Here is a 16,218-nt window from a genome sequence, read left to right on the forward strand (position 1 = left end):
AATGTGATTTTTCACCACAAGGGGTCTTTAAGAAGTTTCAAACAGCTGTTCTATGAGATATTTTGGCCTCTACGTGTGAAAATAAAATACATGGTAAGTAATGCATTGCTGCTTTCTAGAGAACGCATCAATCCCCCAATTGTAATGGTTTTATCTTTTCTTCAGGACTTTGAAAAGAAATATTGAATCCTGTTAATTGCATTTAGTGGCCAACATTGACAGCAAAACGATCTAAAGCAATTTACATCTCTTCCATTGTGAGCCTCGTCTATATCTTCCTTGTTCGCCGAGGGAGATTTTGAAGACACAAAGCACATAGTCAATACAGTCAAATTAAAACGGCCGGCTTCCAACAACACGACTAGGCCTTTAGATTCATAATGTTAGTGCATGATTGCTTCCAAACTATTCAGCTCCTAAACAGTTTGCTAGTTTGAGAGCATTATCTGCAGGAGCAGCACAAGCATTAAACTATTACAGCGAAAAACAGTCCAGTTAAGTAGCTGTGGATAAGCTCCAAAAAAGCAACAAGACGTATGTTTTTGTAAATTGCCTCCTGCTTTGGCGATTGTGGGGCTTTATTTCAGCCTAACATAATGCAATGTGATCTCCCATCCTGAGGCTAATTCTTCCATGGCCATTCTGTGTGCTTTCTACATGCTGAGCACTACTTCACACATTTCATTTCACAACCCCATGGTTTTCTTTTTGAAATGTCTAAAATAAAACCATTATTTGTCACGATTAAAACTGCATTATGCATGACTGACTCATTGGATTTTGCTTCATATGTGCGTGTGCAGCTGAGACATGTTTAATGGATGTAAACGTGGACAAGAGAAACATCTCGCCATGTCCTCATCCATTAGTGAACTATCTTGTCCGGCTATAACCTTCTGTGCTTTTCTCTGGCTGACATCTTTAACCTTTCTTTTGATAAAACACCACAATTGTAACTGTAACTGGGTTATTGCTGTAAAGCGGTTTATTGTCCACTCCGCCGGTCACAGTGGACAGGGGAACTCAACAATTGTACTTATCACCATCATAATGGCCAGACCCTCGGGCCGCCACAAAGGCTATTCATTTATGCCAGACCCTGGTGCAACAGCAGCGCAAAGTGCTTAATTTTTTAAGATCTAGACTAAATCACTAAAAAAAAAATGCACCGGCAATAGCCATGGAACTGTAGGGTGAATTCAGGGTGATTGGGACACTTTTTCCAAGTCATCTCAATGGCAAAAAGTGTCCCAATCACCTTGAAATCACCCAATTTGATAAATGCAACTGCACATAAAAAAACACACTGGCTGCGTTTGAAAGCTTAGGCCTGTCAGGCAATGACTTTGCAGGCAAGCTTTGCGCACCAAGGCACCTCACAAAACAATTTTTCAGACAGAATTCTGAGGCAGCATAACCGTTTAATGATCTACAACAAAATAGACAGAGCTTTGGGGATAGCTAAGTAAATATTTAATTACTATAAAACTTATTTTCCCCCAAGAAATAGCATCAAAAGTGGAAAAGGTTGGTCAAAATCGTACATTTACACACTGCTAATTGAAGTTTGTTAGTCAACAGTGGTCGCAAGTTCCAACGTTATATATCCATATATTCAATGAGTCTGTGTTTCATAAAACTGTAATTCCAGTGAACATTCTCAAATAGCATTGCAAAGTTGTGTGGTTGGAACTACAGCTCTCGGCTTGTGGTTAGAAGCATAGTTTCTTTGTTTGTATGAATAAGCAAGCTGACATTCAGTACAATCTATATCTTTTATTTTGAATATATACAATTTTCATTTAAAGGGCACCTATCAGAATCCTGCATGGGTGCGGGTCCGAGTGACTGACCCGCGAATATTGCTGAAACGGGTGAAAAACATCCTAACTGTGTCGGATACGGGTTCGGGTCAGACAAGGGAGAACATGGGTCTAAACACGGGTTTAAAACAGTCACGTGCAAACGAATATATATAAAAATATATGCATGTATATTGTAGATGTGTTCCTAAAAAATATATGCATTTCAAGTTGATAAAATAATTTAAAATCCATATTAGTTTATTTGTGCCCGCGCGGCCTCCAAGGAGAATCACAACCGCACCCGCGCGATCTGCCTGCACTGCAGTTGTCGAGATGGATCCTGAGGAGTTGAAGAAAAGATTGTATATTGGATAGCCGCAAATGTGGAACTTCATCGCTGAGGAAGCACGCAGATAACTGTGGTAACAAACCAAGCACAAGCAGTTCTATCGAACAGTATTTTTCAAACAAGGACAGAACTGAATGGGCCTCGTAGAGATGATAAGGACATATAACCATGTTTGACAGCTTCGGCTGAAGTTGTCCTTTTGTTAATGGTCGTGTAATAACTTCTGTATGCTGGCAATAAACATTTTTGTAAGTGCGTCTATAATGTGAAATGCTAAAATGATTTTAGTGCGTGTCGGGTGTCGGTTCTATTTTAAGCGGGTCGGATCGGGTGCGGATTTTAAATAGTGCTTCTGTTGGAAAACGGGTCGGATGCGGTTTAAAGCACTGCGGGTATGGGCGGTGCGGATTTTAATTAGTGCTTCTGTCGGAAAACGGGTCGGATGCGGTTTTAAGCACTGCGGGTACGGGCGGGTGCGGATTTACAACCACTAATTAAAATCCGCACCCGCCCGTACCCGCAGTGCTTAAAACCGCATCCGACCCGTTTTCCGACAGAAGCACTAATTAAAATCCGCACCCGACCCGCACTAAAATCAGTTAAGCATTTCACATTATAGACACACGGGCGGGTGAGGATTTACAAAATCAGACCCGTACAGGACTATAGCACCTATTATGCCCGTTTTTACAAGATGTAAAATCTTGTAAAGTCTCTGATGTCCCTACAGTGTTTATGTGAGGTTTTTGCTTAAAATACCCCACAGATCATGTTTTATAGCATGTTAAAATAGCCTTTTGGGTTAGAGCAAAAACACGCCGTTTTTGTTTGTGTCTCTATAAATGCAAATGAGCTGCTGCTCCCGGCCTCCTTTCAAGAAGAAGGCGGGGCTTCAAGAGCTCATGCAAAAAAATAACAGCGCAATCTCATGTCGGCAGCGGTGTTCAGCCTTATATGTTCAAACTGGAGTCAGACAATGATGCTTACCGAGCAGAGAATAAATGCTGTAAGGAGATAGAACAGGTATAGTTTAATTTATGTGCGGTTATAACTTATGTTGTCATCTTGCTTTTATCCACTATTAACACAAGCCTGTTGTAGCGGTCCCTGTCCGAATGATGGTCAAAACTTTACTGATGAGTTTATGAAGTTTATTGTACATCACATAAAACAAGACAATAAACACTCTCTCTCCCTTGCATTATCATCAACATACACAGCGAATTACACAAACTCAGACGAACTGGAATAAAGTGCACGCTTTTCCTTTCATTACTGCTGTGACCAGTATCGCTCTGGAGACTATTAGCTGGATTACAAACAGTTGGTAATAATCCATCGAGTAACAACTTTATAACAATTTTTGTATTGTACCTCTTCACAAAGCAGTCTAGGGTAAATTAATTCACACAGACATAAACAAATTTAGGTATATGGAGGCGCATTCCCTTCAAAAAATAATAAATAAAAAAAACTGATTAATTAAAAGAAGTTATTACTCCACCACCTGTGTGACATCACTAACCAATGTGGTGGACTGACAAAATTGCGACAATGCGGTTTCGGGAAACAGCCGTGACTAGCTAGTTTATTTCTTCAACTTCAGAAATTTAATTTACAAAGTTATTTTGTGTTATTTTACCTTGCTGTTATTAGAAATAATAAAAAAAATAAGTAAATTACAAACAGGACAAATACAATGTTACAAAAATATGAATTCATTTTTTTATGTAGTGAGAATTATTACAGAAATGCAATTAAATGTAAAAATGTTAAATATTGCATAGTCTTCACTCACTGTATGCAATACATATAAATGTATTCTTATTAAAGCTACAACAAAGTTATTTAGTCAAGAGCAGTAAGTTATTTTCTCTTTTGTTTGATTCACATTAATGACACAGAGCAGCAGGTTTATTAGGCTACTGTCACTTTAAGACCAAACGCACGGATCTATTATACTAGTACACATCAGGCTTACAACCAACTGTTTACTTTCACTGCATTGACATAACCGGCTGCGTTTACATGAATACTCCACGGACATAACTGCGTGTGTATTCGGCCATTCAAGCGCAATAAGACGTGAAAGAGAACTGAATTCACGAATTCATCGCATGCTGAGAGACGCAGAAAGCCGCACAGGTTTCTTTTTTTTCAACATCAAGCACATCCCAAATTCATGATCGATTTCTGAGAGCGGCAGCTTTCTGTGCGTGTACTTTGCTTATAACTCTTTTTAACAACAAGCACGTCCCACTCTTTATATTCTCATTCATGCATTTCCTCACTCTAAAAGTGTCAATAGTGCTATATATTTACATACCGCGATATAGAAAAACCTCTAACGACAGACATTTTATACCGCGGTAACAATATCGTCATACTGCTCAGCCCTAGTGAGTTGCCTCGTTGTTTGGGAAACGCTCCCCAGATGAAGGTATCTCAGGACAGGAAGTAAAGCTAACATTGGATTCAGACATGCCCTGTTACCTTCCTACCTCCGTATGCCGCCTGCGGAGGCAGCTTTTTTCACCTTTCGGATGCAGCTACTGTGATATAGACATTGCTGAATGTAACCATATGCAGTAAATATTTCCTTTAGGAATGAATCTAATATTCCCACAAACAGCCGCACACACATACACTCAGAAACAAGAAGTCAAACGGTTCGCTCGCCACGCTGCTGTCTGTGACGCTGATGCCCTATGAAGGTCGATGTTTTTCGCCGGGTTTCTCTCAAGCAGGTGAGTGAACACGCTCCCATGAGATGTAAGCCAGAAAACCACATTTATCTGTGTATTTCACAGCCAAGACACGGAGAGAGCAAACACGCTCACGCTGCTCTGGGCACCGGGCATTTCCACTGCCTGGAGGAGACGAGGCAAAAGCACACTGCTGTGTCACGCTGCAAACTGATTTTCAACCGTAGTGTTTGTTCAAATAACACGGTTGTTTTCTGTACGATATTATGCATAAAATGAGCTTATATTGGCTAAATTATATTGCTAGATGTATTCACATTGCTTTATTTCAGCATGCAATAAATGATTCAAAGCTCATATTAGCTATAAGAGAGTCTCACAGCAATGCAAGTAAATGCATTTTTTTACCCTGCACTTAAAACTAAAAGTTATAAACTATCATCTAAATAAATATAACACGCAACATTTTTGTACTGGATTGTGTATATTTGTATAATGTCTCAAATGAAGGTATTCGGATGCAATTCTCCTTGCATCTTCATCGTTGTGCATGCTAGAAGCCATAAATAAGTCTGCAATTAAATGCCAAAGATCTTTATAATATAATACAATGTATAATAAATTATCTTATATAATAATAGTAATGGACCCTTTTCTGCAATTTAATGCAAGGTAATATAACACAAAGTATACACTCTAAAAAATGCTGGGTTAAAAACAACCCAAGTTGGGTTGAAAATGGACTAACCCAGCAATTGGGTTGTTTTAACCCAGCAATTGGGTTGTTTTAAGCAAACATTTAACCCAACCGCTGGGTTAAAACAACCCAATTGCTGGGTTTAAACAACCCATTCACTGGGTTAAAACAACCCAATTGACATTGTTTAGAGTGTAGTCTTATAAATTTTCATTACATTACATTTTTTTAAATATAAAATGTAGCTAGATTTATATCTTTGGAATCACATCATCACAGTCTGTGAAAAGGGTCCATAATTAATAATAATAAATTATATTTAATAATATAATGTAAACATTTCACACCAATTACCTCTGACAAAATTACTTTAGAAATAAAATCCACAATAATTAGTGCCAAAGGCAAAGCATCACTATTGTTACTCGTCATACTTATTATTCTTCTGGACAAAAGTTTGGCCGCGCTACTCCTGCACCTTTTGAATGAGGTGTCAAAGCGACCGGCTTATTGAGGAGAAGTGTGCTATATCTTTTCTAAGCAATCTTTTCGGACCTACGATGTTCACACAGTGGATGAAAAAGCGGGCCAAAAAAATCCCACTGACTTAAGGTCCTTTCACACTGGACGCGATTCACGCGATGGTTTTATTTTTTGATCAGCTGTTTGTGTAATGAGTGCTTCCACAGCGAACGCAAATGTGCTGCGGCGAAAAAACGCTGGGTTTTTCGCTTCAATGTCGACCTTTTTTAAAGGTGCACTATGTAATTTTTTTTAAGTCAAATATCCAAAAACCACTAGGCCAGTGTTATATATTTTGTTCAGTGGAGTACTTACAATATCCCAAATGTTTCCAACTATTTGTAATCGTGAGAAAATTGCTATTTTAACCAAGGAACAGGGACGTGTGAGGGAGTCGCCTGTCGATAGCGTCATATCTGCGTTCCCCTCGGTTTCCAGTTTTATTTTGCAGAAATGCTTTACTCTCACTAAGTGTCATAGCAGCCGCTGAGAGAACGCACAGAGTAATGTCATAACATCATCAACACACTCAGATGTGTCTAATATGATAAACAGAGCTGCGTTACCTCATACTCATGACCGGAAAAGCGGAAATGACGCCGGCGACTGTGTCATAATAAAAGTCCCGCTGCTCGCAAGGCTTGTGTTGCGTTCATCTCATTAACAATCTCTCCAGCGGCCTTGCTCAGCTCCACAACACTCGGCCCTGCTTCTGCTTCATACTACAGTAACGTTAATAATCACATCCATGAACATGATTTCTGCCCGAGTCCTTTTCCGATTCTTTCCCACCGGCTGAGGTGAAGACCACATGTCCCAAGATTCTGCGCTCAAACGTGGTGTCATCAAACTACGCCGCAAGATGGCGCCGCCGTGCTCGGTCGCCGTTCAGGTCGCTCCGCTAAGACTTTGCTTTTATTTATTATTCTACTCTCTTTTACTCTCTATTTTTTCCAACGGATCATCTGCTTTGATCTGTTACGACAGCAAAACACTTCTGGAAATTGGTTACCGCTACACTGACCTGTTTCAGGACACTTTCTCCAATCTTCCATCTGAGATTCGCCGGGACGCCGAGTTGAACAATGGCCACTCGAGTCGACGGCGAAGATTCAAAAAACACCACGGGAAACGCGCTGGGATCCGCAACAGACTGAGAAAAAGAGCATTCAGTCCTCCTCTCCCGAGCATTTTGCTCGCAAATGTCCAATCCTTGGAGAATAAGATGGACGATCTTAGAGCCAGGATAAGTTTTCAACGGGACATGAGAGACTGCAACATCTATTGTCTGTCCGAAACATGGCTCACGCCAGCGGTCCCGGATACAGCCGTGACGCCGTCCGAGAACTTCTCTGTTTTTCGGATGGACAGAACAGCCGAGGCCGGGAAATCTAAAGGCGGTGGAGTGTGTTTCATGATAAACAAGAAATGGTGCGATCCTAGGAACATCTCCATTCTTTCGCGATCCTGCTCGCCTCACTTGGAACATTTAACTATCATTTGCCGGCCTTTCTACCTGCCGAGGGAGTTTTCCTCGGTCATCGCCACTGCCGTTTATATTCCACCACAAGCAGACACGGGGCTGGCTTTATCTGCCCTCCATGATGTGACCAGCGGCTTCATAAACAAACACCCCGACGCTGCTTTCATCGTCGCGGGTGATTTTAACAAAGCTAACCTAAAGAAAGTATTGCCAAACTTTCACCAGCATGTCTCCTGTCCCACACGAGGAGCAAACACACTGGATCATTGCTACTCTCCGTTTAAGAACGCCTACAAAGCTCGTTCACAGCCAGCTTTTGGCAAATCGGACCATGCCGCCATTTTCCTCACACCGGAATATAAACAAAGGCTCGTTCAAGAGCCCCCGGTGAGGAGGGAAGTCAAACGCTGGTCATCCCATTCAGAGATCACGCTACAGGCAGCTCTTGATGACGTCGACTGGGACATGTTCCGCGCGAGTTCTGAAGACGTCAGCGAGTTCACAGAAGTGGCGCTCTGCTTTATTAACACACTGACAGAGCAAGCCACACAAACATTAACTATAACGTCCTTCCCTAATCAGAAACCGTGGGTGGACAGTTCAATTCGCACTGCAGTAAACTCGCGCACCACCGCTTACAATGCCGGTCTCCAAACGGGGGATATGAGGGAGTACAAAGCTTCATGTTACGCCCTCCGGCGCGCCGTTAAAGCCGCAAAACTCCGCTATAAAGACAGAGTGGAATCTCATTTCCAACTCAACGACTCCCGGCGGATGTGGCAGGGACTGAGAACCATCTGTGCTTTTGGAACTAAATCCTCTGCAGAGGTGAGAGCTGATCCGTTACTGGTGAACGAGTTAAACTCTTTCTACGCTCGCTTTGATGGTAATCGCGGCAGCGCGACTCCGGCGAGTGACGCGTCAGAGAGAGTCCCTCAGAGCAGCAACGGTCACGTGATCTCTGTCTCGGAGGACGAGGTTCGGAGGGCACTCAAACGTGTGGATGTCAGGAAAGCTGCTGGGCCGGATGGTATTTCAGGTCGTGTTCTGCGGTCCTGTGCTGATCAGCTCGCAGGGCTCTTTACATCCATATTCAACGAGTCCCTTGCTACATCTGTTGTCCCCACCTCCTTCAAACGATCCTCCATCATCCCTGTACCTAAGATCAGTAAACCCTCTTGCCTAAATGACTATCGTCCAGTGGCTCTCAAATCTTTAGTCATGAAGGTCTTTGAGAGACTCATTAAAAACAACATTTGCTCCTCCATTCCTGACACTTTGGACCCTCTTCAGTTTGCCTATCGTCCCAATAGATCGACTGAAGATGCCATTTCTCACGTCCTTCACTCCTGCCTCACTCACATCGACAGCAAAAGTGGGAACTATGTCAGGTTGCTATTTATTGACTATAGCTCAGCCTTTAACACCATAGTTCCCATTAAGCTAACACACAAACTCCTGGATCTAGGCCTGAATTCTTCTCTCTGCCTCTGGATTGAAGATTTCCTCACTGGCAGACCCCAGGCGGTGAGAGTAGGCCAGTTCACCTCCACCTCCATCACCCTGAGTGTTGGAGCTCCACAGGGCTGTGTGCTGAGTCCCCTGCTCTACTCTCTCTACACCCATGACTGTTTGTCCACACACAGCTCCACCTCGATCATCAAGTTTGCTGATGATACTGTTGTCCTGGGTCTCATCTCCAACAACAATGAGACGGCATACTTGGACGAAGTGGAGCAACTGACATCATGGTGCCAGGACAACTGTCTCTCTCTGAATGTTAACAAGACCAAAGAACTGATTGTGGACTTCAGGAAGAGACAGCATCGGTCATACTCCCCTCTCATGATCAGCGGGACACCGGTAGAGAGAGTGAGCAGCTTCAAATACCTGGGTGTGAACATCTCCGAGGATCTGACCTGGACTACACACATCCAGACACAGGTGAAAAAAGCCAGGCAAAGACTGTACCACCTGCGCCAGCTGAGGAAATTCAGGGTTTCACCAGCCATCCTGAAAACTTTCTATCGAGGGGCGATAGAAAGTGTCCTGACTCAGTGCATCACAGCGTGGTACGGGAACAGCACCAGTCATGATGGCAAAGCCCTGCAAAGAGTGGTGCGCTTATCCGAGCGCATCTCAGGCTCAGCTCTCCCGTCTCTGCAGGACATCTACACCAAACGCTGCAGAGGTAGAGCTACCAAAATCATCAGAGACATTAATCACCCTGCAAACTCTCACTTCACCCTGCTGCCATCTGGTAAGCGCTTCCGTAGCCTGATGGCAAAAACTGAAAGACTCAGGAGGAGTTTCTTCCCCCAGGCCATCAGACTCCTGAACTCAGTCACGTGACTTCACTTCACCCCCGCACACGCATAAACATACGTTTTTTTTAACATTAACATCCACATACTGCAATTGCACTGCACTTTACTTTCCTATGGTTACTGCGTAACAACCTGTAATAAACCTTGCACATTATACTTCTTTATATATACATATATATATATTTTATGTTAACCACTTATTTTTAAGTCTACAGTTTATCTCACTTATCATATCCACATATTTTTTATATTTTTATTTATCTTATTTCCTATTTTTATCTTTTACTTGATTTATTTATAATTCTACTTATGTTAATACTTTTTATTCTAATTTTATTCTATTTCTATTTTAATTTCTTGTAACTGTTATTTGCACTGTCCATGGAGCGGACCTGTTTACATTTCACTGCCAGTTGTATATTGTGTATATAACTGTGTATGTGACAAATAAAACTCTTGAATCTTGAAATCTTGAATCTTGAATCTTGAATCTTGTTTTGAACAGGCGACCTCTAGCGGACGGAAAAGTTACATAGTGCAGCTTTAACTCTCACAGCGACAGAAAAGGCTTCAGTTCAACCAATCACATACAAGGAAACAAAGGTGACGAAATGTCCAATAAATGTGACTAGCTATTCAATCAACATTAACCTTTGCCAGCTATCGCATTTCTCACGAGATTACAGCTCCTGTGGAGTACATGCAAGTCTCTGTAGACATAAGACAACAATAACATAACCTTTTGAGTTAAAACTTGTTGATTTTTTTCTAAACCTAATTGTGTCCGCAACTATGGAAAGTGAATGTGTTTCCGTGGGTACGACTGTGGCACTTAAATGTTTACATTGTGACTTAACTGGAAACACAGCTGCTCCGGATCGATTGGTTCCTGAAGTGTGTGTTTATCTTTTCAGATGCGGTGCTACTGTCTGGAGGAGCTCCTCAAATTTTCCCACGGACACTCGAAAGTATGTGTGGCCATGATAAAGTTTTAGCTCCTTTTTGGAATGTAGGAACTCTGAAACGTCACAGACGTCACAAATTCGTGTTGCGGCTGACGTGAATGGTTTTGATGCGAACTATTCGCACAAAAAATATTAGTTTTTCGTTTTTCGTGTACGGTGTGAAAGGGCCTTTACATTGATGGAATGTTTATTTTAGAACCTTAGAACCCTTTCTCTCACACACACACACTCATTCAACTCGTCTTATCAAGCAGCCAATAAGTAATGACCTAAAATCTTCATAGCCACACCCTAGCAACCAGTTACAGGTCCCTAGCAACCACCTCATAGACTTCCATTGAAAAACTGATTAGAGGGATATAAATGAATCAAAACATCATAGATACACGTTGGTTTGGCTCTTTTGATTTGGGCAGACATGCCGTCTCTTAGTTTAAATCTGATAACTGTCTAGCCACGCCCTAGCAACTATTTAAAGCACCCTAGCAACTGTGTAACTTCATGAATATGCCATATTTCAGCACCAGAACATCGTACAGACATAAGGGTGGGCTCTTTTGTTTCTGGTGAAAAAAACTATTCACAGTCTGTAAATATCACCATAGTAGCCACACCCTAGCAACCGTTTAGAGTCACCTAGCAACCATATTACATAAAGAAGCCATATTTCAGCTCTACAACATCATACAGACATGTTGGCAGGCTCTCTTGCAATCATGCAGAACACGGTAGCATCTGCCCAGTGCCGAGTTTTGCCACTGCAAGCACCACTCACATTTTCTTCAGGAAATGCACATTCTAGTTTTATAGTGCTATACTCGTATATCATTTGTTTCTTTCATAAGAAATATTTTAGGACAAACATCCGAAACAATGTTGAAGCATTAACTCAATAAGTCTGAATAAACCTGAGCTCTGAAAATTACAATAATCCAGTAACTCCTTTTTTTTCCCTATGAATCCAATAAAGCATGATTCCAGCACAGTAAGAATTGCAGAAGAAACAGACACATTTGAGGATCTCGCCTCAAACTTTACAGCTTGAAATAATGTGCAGATAGAAATGTCACACTGACTCAGATTTGCTAGGCATGATCAAGTGTTTCTCTGGACACTGTTGCACTGATGAACATGCTTAGGGCGAGCAAAGCAAAGGTCATTCCAGAGAGACTGGGCATGACGTTGCGCTTGATTAAAGTTTCATCCCATCTTCATCCTTTCACATTATCCTGCTCTGACAACTCATTGCCAAAAGCAACCTTGTTCTGCCCGCTGGGCAGGTCTCTGTTTAGCCCTCATTAGTTAATACACCAGTGAGACCCGCTGGCCTACTTCACCACACCAACCCACATCTACTTAGTGGCAACAATGCGAATGAGGCTCTGTAAATTAGCGAATGGTAGATTTATAGACTCAAGTCCTGACCTCTCTCTCCATGACGGATGACTTTTGGCGAGGCAGTGTTTGAAAGTACAGAGGAGGTGCCAGAAGAAACCTAATGGACACATGAGACTCATTACACCAACAAAGATGGGTAATTACTGCCGCAGTCAAGTAGCAGACCGAGCCGTATCGTTATTCAAGACCAAGACAAAGTTTGGTTTATTTATGAGTTAGCAGTCTCTCTGCTCAATTGTCAGCGAGACCAGCCCATTAAAATCAGAATAAATTAGCTGTGTTGACAAGAGACTAACTGGCACATATTAGTAAACATGATGAGCGCCGCTGAGGCGGATAACTTGCATTTCCAATGACAATCAAGATGAATATTTATATGCATAGACCTAATTTTGTTATGGGTGCAACAACTGACACAGAATTGAGAATTTGAATATGTGATATTTTAATATGCAATCATTGCACGAGGAATCGTATACTCTCCCAATGTAAACAAACACACATGATAAAACATTCATTATAAAAGATAAAAATAAGAGATATAACAGTCCAGAATGTTTGTCATTCCGCTTGTCTCTCTAGGTTTCAGACAGAATGTCGCTGTACATTAGTGGCGGAGAGTCCTCAGTGACTCTTTCTGTATGATACATATTTATGCCAGTAGGTGTCAACAAGTGACTGTCATTATTAGTGAATAATTTGAATAATTTATTCAACCATTTCGTTCAAATTACTGATTCGTTCAGGAACAAAACAGGGCCGCGTTTCCCGAAAGCATGTGAGCTAAGTTGATCGTAGAGAACATTCGTGCTTAACTTGGGCTCACAATTCTTTTGGGAAAACCAGCCCAGGTCTTTATGAGTCATTGAATCATTCATTTAACCGAATTGTTTAAAAATGCTGTGATTTATTCAGCGATTTATTCAGAAACTAAACAAGTGACTCTCTAACCCAATTCGTTCAAAACCATTTTATTATTATTGATACACTAGTTTTTATTAAAATTTTAGTTTAATTATTAGTCATTTTGTTATGTGCTTCTATCATTTTTATTAGTTTGTTTGTTTGTTTGTTTGTTTTAAATAGACAATTTAGTTTTTTTTTGTTTTAGTTCTATTTTTAATTTCTTTACAGTTAGCAATTGTAATGCTTCGACTTAAACCTATTACTGTTACTTGCCAAAGTAAGCATATCTCATTTTTGTTTAGTTTAAGTTTTTCATCTAATATGTAGATTTTATTTATATATTATTTTTTATTATATTATTTGATATTATTTCAATTTTTTTTTTTAAATTACGTTTTATTTTTAGTTAACGATAATAACCATGTTCCAAACACTTAAGGAACGAAACAAGTAAGCCTAAAATTTTACTCATCAAATCATTCAAGCAAATGATTCGATCAAAACTGCTGATTCATTCAGTCATTTTAGATCTGGTTTACAACCTGAAATAGTGTAAAGCTACTGTAAGTTATTATGTAAAGTTTTAATTTAAAATATATTATTTTACATCTTTACAGTCATATTTAGATTGACATGCACTCTAAAAAAGTTTATTTATTTAAAAACAACGCAAGTTGGGTTGAAAATGGTCAAACCCAGCGATTGGGTTGTTTTAACCCAGCGAATGGGTTGTTTTAACACAACGAATGGGTTGTTTTAACCCAGAGAATGGGTTGTTTTAACCCAACGAATGGGTTGTTTTAACCCAGTGGTTGGGTTGTTTTAACCCACAGAATAGGTTGTTTTAATCCATTGATTGGGTTGTTTTAACCCAGCGAAATGGGTTGTTTTAACCCAGCGAATGGGTTGTTTTAACCCAACGAATGGTTTGTTTTAACCCAGTGGTTGGGTTGTTTTAACCCACAGAATAGGTTGTTTTAATCCATTGATTGGGTTGTTTTAACCCAGCGAAATGGGTTGTTTTAACCCAGCGAAATGGGTTGTTTTAACCCAGCGAATGGGTTGTTTTAACCCAACGATTGGGTTGTTTTAACCCAGTGAATGGGTTGTTTTAACCCACAGAATAGGTTGTTTTAACCCAGCGAAATGGGTTGTTTTAACCCAGCCATTTGGTTTTATTTAACCCAGTGAATGGGTTGTTTTAACCCAGCGAGCGAATGGGTTGTTTTAACCCAGCGAATGGGTTGTTTTAACCTAGCGAATGGGTTGTTTTAACCCAGCGATTGGATTGTTTTAACCCAGCGATTGGATTGTTTTAACCAAGTGAATGGGTTGTTTTAACCCAGCGATTGGGTTGTTTTAACCCAGCGATTGGGTTGTTTTAACCCACAGAATGGGTTGTTTTAACCCAGCAAATGGTTTGTTTTAACCCACAGAATGGGTTGTTTTAACCCAGCGGTTGGGTTAAATGTTTGCTTAAAACAACCCAATCGCTGGGTTTGTCCATTTTCAACTCAACTTAGGTTGTTTTTTAACCCCCCATTTTTTAGAGTGTACTTCCTACTTTTTGTTTATTGCATTTTTTTAACAGACTGAAACAAAGAACACTTTGTCAGAAGCTTTAAATTTAATGTAATTGTGTTTAGAAGCCACATATCAATGAAATTACTTTTTAAAGAGATTTCTTCATTAATACTTGTATGTTATACAGAACACCGATCAAGAATTGTGATTTTTCATTAATTGCAAATAATATACTATAAATACAGCAGTCACTGTGCATGTGACAGGTTCCATGGCAATGAAGATATTCAGAGATAGAAATGAGTTCACATCTCAGGTCCAGAAGCTGAAAAAACTCAATGACGCTTGTTGCTAAAAACTGCTGCGCTGCCCTTGAATGCTGTACTTAACCCTCAGCTGCTCGAGAGAAGCTGAACTTCGCATCCATGCAGTCGTGAATGAAAAAGCAAAGAGAGTTTATTATTCATGACCCATTACTTTATATTCTCACCACCTGGTCACTCAATCTGAATGCACTGAAGCCCCACACGGACCAAGCTGAGCTTAATGACGATGGAAACCTCATTCTAAAACCAATCACGTCTCTAAAGGTGCAGCATCATTTTGAGGCATTCCAAGGGGCGGTACTGTGTTCGTGGAAACACCCGTTTTAGAGCCAATAAAATTTAAAGATCAGAAATCAGTTAAACAACCAAACACAGCATGAAAAAATGGGGTCTAGCAACCAAAGCAGTTCAAACATGAACATCAGCCAAGAAACAAGGATCATCTGGCAACAAAAAGCTGAGATTATTATTGTGTGCGCTTGACAAGACTGAATTAGCATGACTGCTTGAAGCTATTGTTCTTTTTGACTTTGACTTTCCTTGCATGCATGCAAACACATTACATCTTATGAAACAACCATATGATCCATGACAATCTGCAACCAAATAAAGAAACACACACACTGTAACACACATTGTTTCGGCTCAGTGAAAGTGTAGACACATGCAGGGTTTGATGAATATTTCAGAAAAGAAAAAAAGACTACAGTTCTGCATGCTGTATTTTTCTCCATCATATTCCAACATTATTCTAGAGGAAAGCAGGGTGAGATGTCTCTTTTTACTTAAGTTAACCAGTCAAGAAGAAACTCCATAAAATGAATACACCTAATTATATTTCAAGATGTATTTCTATCAACTGAAAGAAGAAAGCATCTTTAATAAAGAACCATATACGCAACTTTTCAAATAAAAGTCATTTGTACCCGCATGAGGGGTAAGCCATGTAATATTAAAGGTGTCATGAACTGGCTTTTTAAAAAAAATTATACTGTTGTCTGAGGTCTATACTTGTGATGTTTGTGTGGTTTTTACATTCAAAACATCTTAATGAATAAGTAATAGGCTATTTTCTGCTAGCCTGGTTCTACCAGACTCATACATTTCATTTGTACAGAGAGTCTGGCCACTCTCCATTGACAAGCGTTAACTTCCTTGAAGGCGGGGACTAGTTTAAAACTATTGGATCTGTCCAGAGCCACTCTGGATCT

This window comes from Gobio gobio, assembly GCF_949357685.1.
Source record: "Gobio gobio genome assembly, chromosome: 23".
Lineage (NCBI taxonomy): Eukaryota > Metazoa > Chordata > Actinopteri > Cypriniformes > Gobionidae > Gobio > Gobio gobio.